Source organism: Phascolarctos cinereus, unplaced genomic scaffold (genome assembly GCF_003287225.1).
Source record: "Phascolarctos cinereus isolate Bilbo 61053 unplaced genomic scaffold, phaCin_HiC Scaffold_4;HRSCAF=312, whole genome shotgun sequence".
NCBI classification, from domain to species: domain Eukaryota; kingdom Metazoa; phylum Chordata; class Mammalia; order Diprotodontia; family Phascolarctidae; genus Phascolarctos; species Phascolarctos cinereus.
Genome location: NW_027555847.1, coordinates 403,569,754 through 403,578,210, shown reverse-complemented (window position 1 = coordinate 403,578,210; position 8,457 = coordinate 403,569,754).

The following is an 8,457-nucleotide window of genomic DNA, read 5'->3' as shown; positions in this document are numbered from 1 at the left end:
GAGGGATAGGGTCAAAAGAAAGAATAGAATAAATGGAGGGGATGGGATAGGATTAAGGGAAATAGAATTAGTTTTTTACAACATGACTACTATGGAAGTGTTTTGCATAACTGCACATGTATAACATATATTGACTTGCTTACCTTTTCAATGAGGGTGGGTGGGCTGGGAGGAAGGGAGAACATTTGGAACTCAAAGTTTTAAAAACACATGTTTAAAAAAATATTTTCACATGCTACTGGGAAATAAGAAATCCAGGAAATGGGGTACAGAAATCTATCCTGCCCTACAGGAAAATAGAAGGGGAAGGGGATAAGAGAAGGGGGGCAGAGAAAGAAGGGAAGGCAGATTAGGGGAAGAGACATTCAGAATGCATGCCATCTTGGGGTGGGGGCAGGGTTGAGTGGGGTACAAATTTGGAATTTAAAATCATGTGGAAGTAAATGTTTAAAACTAAAAACAAAGAAATTTTAAAAAATAAATAAAAAACAAGTCTGATAGCTAGAATTGAATCAATACCATGACCATTTATTACTCTAGTTCTTGTTGCCCGCAACCAGATTGTACCCCGAACGGAGAGGCGTGAAATAACTTATGACATGGGCCAGGCGGAGTAGAATTACTGACTCAGTTTATTCATCTGAGGGCACAGAATATATAGGGAAATCTAGCCTAACTTCAAAGAGTCCTCCCCATGAGATACTCCCCAGAACATCTGCTGAGGATGTAACAATCATGAATTTCCTCCTTATCAGGGTTCCTAGATTGGGCTGTAGATTCCAAGTTTTTCCCAGGCGCCTAGGCACCACCTGCATAGAGGAGTAAATATGTAAACCTAAGGTTCAAAGAGAGAGAAGGGATGTCTCAGTGACCTCTTTATCAGGAAGGAATTTGGGGAGCCGTACCACTTAATCCTTTGAGCCCTTTGAGGTGAAAACCTGAGCAGAGGTCAAACTCTGCCTTGGATCTTAAACCCTTATCAGACTCTTAAGATCAGCCCTCAACAATTCTGCCTGAACCAGAGGTAAATGTAATTGGGAAATATTGAAGAAAATAAATAAAAAGAAAATAAAACATAAAAATAGAAAATGAATTAAAAGAAAGCAAAATTGGCCAAATGGAAAAGGAAGTCCAAAAGCTTACTGAAGAAAATACTTCCTTAAAAATCAGAATGGAGGAATTGGAAACTAGTGACCTTATGAGAAATGAAGACACTGTAAAAAAAAATCCAAAATATTGAAAAAATAGAAAACAATGTGAAATAGCTCATTGGAAAAACAATGAGATTAATAGGTAGAAAGATAGAGAGCACAGAGTGAGTTGAAGATGAAGAGGTGATATTTGGAGAATAAAATTAAGGGGTGAGAGAGGATTATATGGAGAAAAGTAGAAAGGGAGAGGTAGAATGGGGTAAATTATCTCATATAAAACAGACAAGAAAAGGCTTTTATAGTGGAGGGGAAATGGGGAAAGGTAAGAGGGAATGAGTGAATCTTATTTTCATTGAATTTGGCTTAAGGAGAGAATAACATACACACTACATTGGGTATGGAAATCTATCTTATCCTACAGGAAAATGAGGGGAGGGGGAAGGGGACAAGAGAACAGGAGAATGATAGAGGGGAAGGCAGATTGGGGGAGGGAGTAATCAGAAGGATCAAATCAGGGTCAAAAGAGAGAAAAGAATAAATGGGGGGCAGGATAGGATGAAGGGGAAATATACTTAGTTTTTCACAACATGACTACTATGGAAGTGTTTTGCATGACTACACATATATAACCTGTATGGAGTTGCTTGCCTTTTCAATGAAGGTGGGTGGGGAGGGAGGAAGGGAGAAAATTTGGAACCCAACATTTTAAAAACAAAAGTTGTTTTCACATGCAACTGGGAAATAAGATATATAGGAAATGGGGTATAGAAATCTATCCTGCCCTACAGGACAACTGAAAGTGAAGGGGACAAGAGAAGGGGTGGGAGAGAGAGAGAGAAATAGAAGAGAGGGCAGATTAGGAGGAGCACTCAGAATGCATTCCATCTTGGGGTGGGGAGAAGGACTAGATGGGGAGAAAATTTGGAATTCGAAATCTTGTTGAAGTGAATGTTGAAAACTAAAAATAAATTAATTAATTTAAAAGATAATAAAAATAACAGATATTCCTCCAGACATATACATTGTTACTAAATTCTTTAAGGAACTCTTTGTAACTGAATCTATACAAGCCTTTTGTTTGCTTTGGAATCTTGATCCCAGACGCTTTATGCAATTTGTAATTATTTGGGATGACATTTCTCTTTCTATTATTGCTTCTTGCTTTTCTTTTTTGTTATTATTATAGAGAAATGCTATTGATTTTTGAGGATTTACTTTGTAGCCTGTAACTTTACTGAAGCTTTTAATTGTCTCAATAAGTAACTTTGCTGAAGATACTGTCTCAATTAATGTCTTTGTTGATTCTCTGGAGTTTTCCAAGTAAACCATCTTATTATCAGCAAATAGGGATAGATTTCCCCCCCTCTTTACCTATCTTCTTTTATTTTCTTTCTTTTCTTATTGCTATTGCTAGAATTTCCAGAACTATATTAAATAATAGTGGTAAGAGTAGACAACCTTGCTTCACTCCTATATTTACTGGAAAAAAAAAACTCTAATGTATCCTCGTTGCAAATAGTGCTTTCTTTTTGTTTTAGATAAATACTTAAGACACGAAAAAGGTTCCTCTCTGCCTATAGTTTGTATGGTTTGTAGCATAAAATAAGTGTTACACTTTGTTGAAGACTTTTTCTGCATCTATTGAGATGATCATTTGGTTCTGTATGTTATTTGCTTTCCTTACGTTGAGCCATCCTTGCTTCCCTAGTATAAACCCTATTTGATCTTAGTGGATGATTTCTTGGAGAAATCACTTTAATCTGTTTGACAGAAGTTTGTTTAAAACTTTTGAGTTCACATTCACAAATTATATTAGCCTATGCCTTTCTTTCCATGCTTTATCTTTCCCTGGTTAGGTACTTGGCCTATATTCATCTCGCAAAAGTATCCTGATAGGATTCTTCATTCTCAGTTTTTGAGAACAATTTGCAAAGTATAGATACTAGCTGTTCTTTATGTTTCATAGAATCCTCCTGTGATTCCATCAGTTCTAGGTATTCTTCTTTCATAGTTCCTTTAGAGGTACATCTATTTCTTTTTCTGAGATAGAGTTAAATTTAAGAAATCTATCATCTAATAGTTTGGATATTTTATAGTTTTGAAGGTATTCCTCTTTATCTTTTGTGTTTTCAGTTTTGTTAGCATATTATGGTACTTAATATGTTCTGATTATCTTTTTGTTGTAGTTTTGCCCTAATTTCATCTCGATCATTTGATATTGTTTTAATTTGATTTTTTTCTCTCTTCTTTTTTTAATAAGATTAGCTAAGGGTTTATCAATTTTAGTACTATTTTCAAAAAACAGCATTTAGTTTCATTTATCATTTTTTTCCAATTTATCTATTTCTTTCATTTTTAATATACCACCTTCTGTCCTTATTTTAGGTTTATTTATATATTCTCTAACTTTTTGAAATGCACATTCAGTTCATTGACCTTCTTTTCTATTTTGCGAATGCGTAATTGTAAGCTTATGATTTTTCCAGAAGACTGTTTTAGCTACAACCCAGAAATTTTGGTATGCTGTTTCTTTGTTATGATTTTCTTTTATATAGTTAAAATTATTTCTACAATTTGTTCTTTGATCCACTCATTATTTAAAATTTCATCATTAAGACTCCATTTGTGCCCCTATCTTTTATTTGTGGTCCCTGAATCAATTTTTGAACCAATTGTATTACAACTGGAAAAGTATATATTGAGTATTTCTGCTTTTTTACATTTGTTTGCATTATCTCTGTACCTTAGGAGATGGTCAATTTTCTTAAAAGTTCCATGTGCTGCAGAGAAATGAGCATATTATTTTGCTGTTCCATTTACAGATGCCATAAATCTTATAACTCTAATTTCTCCAGAAATGTGCTCAGTTCCATATTTTCCCTTTTGTTTATTTTTGTTAGACTTCCACAAAATTGGTAGATGGAAACTGAAGTCTCCTGTCAGTTTTGTGTTGCTGTCTATCTTCTTGGAGTTCAGATAATGTTTCATTTATGAATTCATATGATAAGGAATTTGAAACATATAAGCTTATTACAGATACTAGTTCATTGTCTGTGGTTCCTTTCAGCATACTGTAATTTCCTTGTTTATCTCTTTTTTATTTTTTGAGTTTTTTGGCTTTGTCTGATAATATGATGGCAACCCCTGTTTTTTTAGATTCATATGATGCATAGTAAAGTTTTTCATACTCCATTTTATTTTCTGTATTTGGGGTTTTTTTAAGTGTTTTCTTGTAAGAAACAGATTCAGGGTTTTATTTTTCCTGTCCAAACAATTGTTCTTTTTCATTTTAGCAGATTGTTTAGTTGGATAGTGTGATCCATTCACACAAAGTTATAAAATCAAGTTTATATTTTCCTCTATTTCTAAAATCCCCCCCCCAAGTTATATGTTTTCCCCTTTCCTGCTGTAAATACAGTATTATATTCTTTTGGTTACTTTACTTTATTTTTTTTAATGTCCCTGTTCCTATTGGCTGTCTTCCTCTCATCCTTCATTTTCTCTTCTTGTTTGTTACCCCTTTCCCTTTAGTTTTTTTATTAGTTACTCTCCTGCTCTCCTTCTTTTTTCCTTTCAGTCAAGTAGATTCCCCCTTTCTCTCTTCCCCTTCGGCAATTCCTACTCATTTTTCTACCATTAAAAAAAAATCTTTCTCTCTGACCTTTAAAATAAAATTCTGCCCTTTTCAAAAAAAAATTTCACTCTTCATTATCCATCTTCATGTTTTCTTTTCTCTAGAACTTTGTTTTCTGATTCATAACCCCAGATCTCTCTCTTCTCTACATTCTTGATATAATCAAAGCTTCCAAGGTATCCATCCTAAACTTTGCCCTCTAGGCACTTTCTGCCACTGTCTTGCAGGGCTTACCCCATGAATTTCCCTTTTAAATTTTGTCTAATTCTCAAAACACTGCCAATTATTGCAGGTGTTAGGGAGGATACTTCCCCATGGTTGAGAATCTCCTTGCCCATTCACTCCCCTACCTGCAGATCTATGCCCTCTCTTTTGGTCCTTTTTTTTTTAACATTTCCCTGGAAATGTTCTTCCTGGGTCCATGTACTTATCCTTCTCAAGCTGCCAGATGCCTCCTGGAGTTCCAACTCCCCTCATCCCAGGACAAGTAGACTTTTCTGGCACCAAATCAATCAAGTGTCATCCAGTGGGTCCTCATTAACCTTTAACTCCAGAGAGCGTTCATATCAGTGGAAGAACCTCCCACTTCCAAAGTAAAACCTTCTTTCTTTCCTCTCCTTTTCAATCTTTCTCCCTTCTTACTCATCCCATTCCCTATGGGTTGTTTTCTTTCTGAAATCACAAAGGTCACCTTCCTCTCATTGCTAGTCCTTAATTTGAACCCAGTGCTTCACTCACTCCCCATCCATTCTTGCTGTCTTTCATATTCCTTCTCATATTGACCATAAATGCCCCTTCTTGGCCTCTTCACTGTTACCTCTCCCAGATTTCCTCATTTATTTCTGTCTCCATGTGTACATTTAGAAAATAGTCTCTTGCTGGTCTTTATTTTGTCACTCTATAGCTTTTGCTGTCTGCATGTAGTCACTCCTGCATTTCTATCATTTGGGGTGGTCAAGATGAAAATACTTTTTTCAGTTCTAGTTCTTTCTAAAAATGTTGCAAATGCTTCTTTGTTATTAAACACCCATCTTTTGTCATGTATTTTAGGCTCAGATTTTCAAGATAGGTTGCCCTGGCCTGCATCCTGAGCTCCAATGCTCTTTGGAACACATTATTTCATTTCTCCTCCTTTTTCAAAGGGGTTAAGAACAGTCTCGCATTGTTCAAATATCGTTTCCTTTGTATCTGAAAGTCTTTCTCCTAATGGCTTGCAGAACATGTTGTTTCTGAATTGAATGGCCCAATTTAACCATTATATGTCATGGGTTTGCAGCCTTGCTTTTTTTTTTTTTGAAGTGATCTGAGAATTCTCCTAATTGGAATTTCATTTTCTATGTTCAGAAGTTCTAGGCAGTTCTCTCCTTCATTATGATGTTAAGGCTTTTTCTCCTGTCATATTATGGTAGAGCTATAACCTTGAGGTTGTTTTTATGTATCTTGTCTTCAAGATCTATATATTTTGCTTGCATAAAAGGATATTTTATTTTTTCATGATCAATTTATTGATTTTAATCTTATTTAATACTTTATTTTTCTTAATTACATGTAAAAACAATTTTAACATTCTTTCTTTTCACATTTTGAGCTCCAAATTCTTCCCTCTTTCCCCTCTCTCCCTCCCCCTCCCATTGAGAAGGCAAACAATTTGATATGGGTTATACATTTGTAGTAATGCAAAACACACTTCCACAAAAGACAATCTGTTAAAGAAAACACAAACAAAAAAGCCCTAAGTAAAATAAAGAAAGTAAAGAAAAAGTATCTTTGATCTGTATTCAGGTTGCATCAATTCTTTCTCTAGAGATGGACAGTACTTTTCATCATAAGTCCTACAAAATTGTCTTGGATCATTGTATTGCTAAGAATAGCTAAGATATTCATAGTAGACCATTATGCAATATTGCTGTTACTGTGTACAATGTTCTCCTGATTCTGCTCATTTCACTTAGCATCAGTTCATGTAAGTCTTTCCAAGGTTTTCTGAGAGCACCTTGCTCCTCATTTCTTACAGCAGAATAGTATTCCATCACAATCACATACAAAACTTGTTCAGCCATTCCCCAAACCAATGGCATCCCCTCAGTTTCCATTAAAAGAGCTGTCATTAATATTTTTGTAGAAATAGAACCTTTTCCTTTTTTAAAAAAAAATCTCCTTGGAGACAGAACTAGTAGTGGGGCTGCAGTATCAAAGGGTTTTTATAGCCCTTTAGACATAGTTCTAAATTGCTCTCCAGAACAGTTGCATCAGTATACAACTTCACTAAAGTAAAGTAGTGTTTTAATTTTCCCACATCCCCTCCAACATTTGTCATTTTCCTTTTCCATCATATTAGCCAATCTGACAGGTGTGACGTAGTAGCTCAGAGTTGTTTTAATTTTCATTTCTTTCATCAATAGTAATTTAGAACATTTTTATATGACTAGTGACAACTTTAAGTACTTTGTGTTAAAACTGTCTGTTCATATTATTTTACCATTTATCAATTAAGGAATGGCTTAATTCCATAAATTTGACTTAGTTTTCTATATATTTGAGAAATCAAGTCTTTATTAGAGAAACTTAATATAAAAAAGTCATGATTACCAACTAATTTCCCTCCATCCTATTTTCTCCCTGTTTATCCTGCTCTCTCTCTCTGTCCTTTTACCCTGTCATTCTTAAAAGTGTTTTGCTTCTGACTTTTACCTCCCCCCAAAAACCCTCCCTTCTATTAGGTCCACTCCCCTTCTCTTATCCCTTAACTTTCCTACTTTCCTGTATGGTAAGATAGAATTCTACACCCAACTGAGTATATTATTCCCTCTCTGAGCCAATTCTGGTGAGAGTAAGGTTCATGTGCTCACTCCCTGCTCCCCCATTTCCCCCTCCACTGTAAAATCTCTTTAAGGCCTCTTTTATGTCAGATAATTTATCCCATTCTACCTCTCCCTTTCCCCTTCTCCCAGTGCATTCTTCTTTCTCACCTCTTAATTTTATTTTATTTTTTAGATAATCATCCCCATTATATTCAACTCACACCTCTGCTTTCTGCCTATGTTTATTCTTACTAACTGCCCTAATATTGAGAAAGTTTTCAGGAGTTATAAATATTGTTTTCCCATGTAGGAATATAAACAGTTTAACCTTATCATATCCTTTTTTATTTCTCTTTCCTGTTTACCTTTTAATGCTTCTTTTGCATTTTGTATTTGAAAGCCAAATTTTCTATTCAGCACTGTTCTTTTCATCAGGAATGCTTGAAAGTCCTCTGTTTCATTGAATTTCCATTTTTCCTCCTGAAGGATTTTAGCCAGTTTTGCTGGGTAGGTGATTCTTGGTTGTAATCCTAGCTCTTTTGCCCTCTGGAATATCATATTCCAAGTCCTCTGATCCTTTAATGTAGAAACTGCTAGATCTTGGGTTATCCTGACTGACTCCACTATATTTGAATTGTTCCTTTTTGGCTGCTGGCATTATTTTCTCCTTGACCTGGGAGGTCTGGAATTTGGCTATAATATTCCTGGAAGGTTTCATTTGGGAATGTCTTTCAGGGAGTGATCAACGGATTCTTTCAATTTCTATTTTACCCTCTGGTTCTAGAATATCAGGGCAGTTTTCCTTGATAATTTCTTGAAAGACGACATCTAAGCTCTTTTTTTTTGGATCATGACTTTCAGGTAGTCAAAT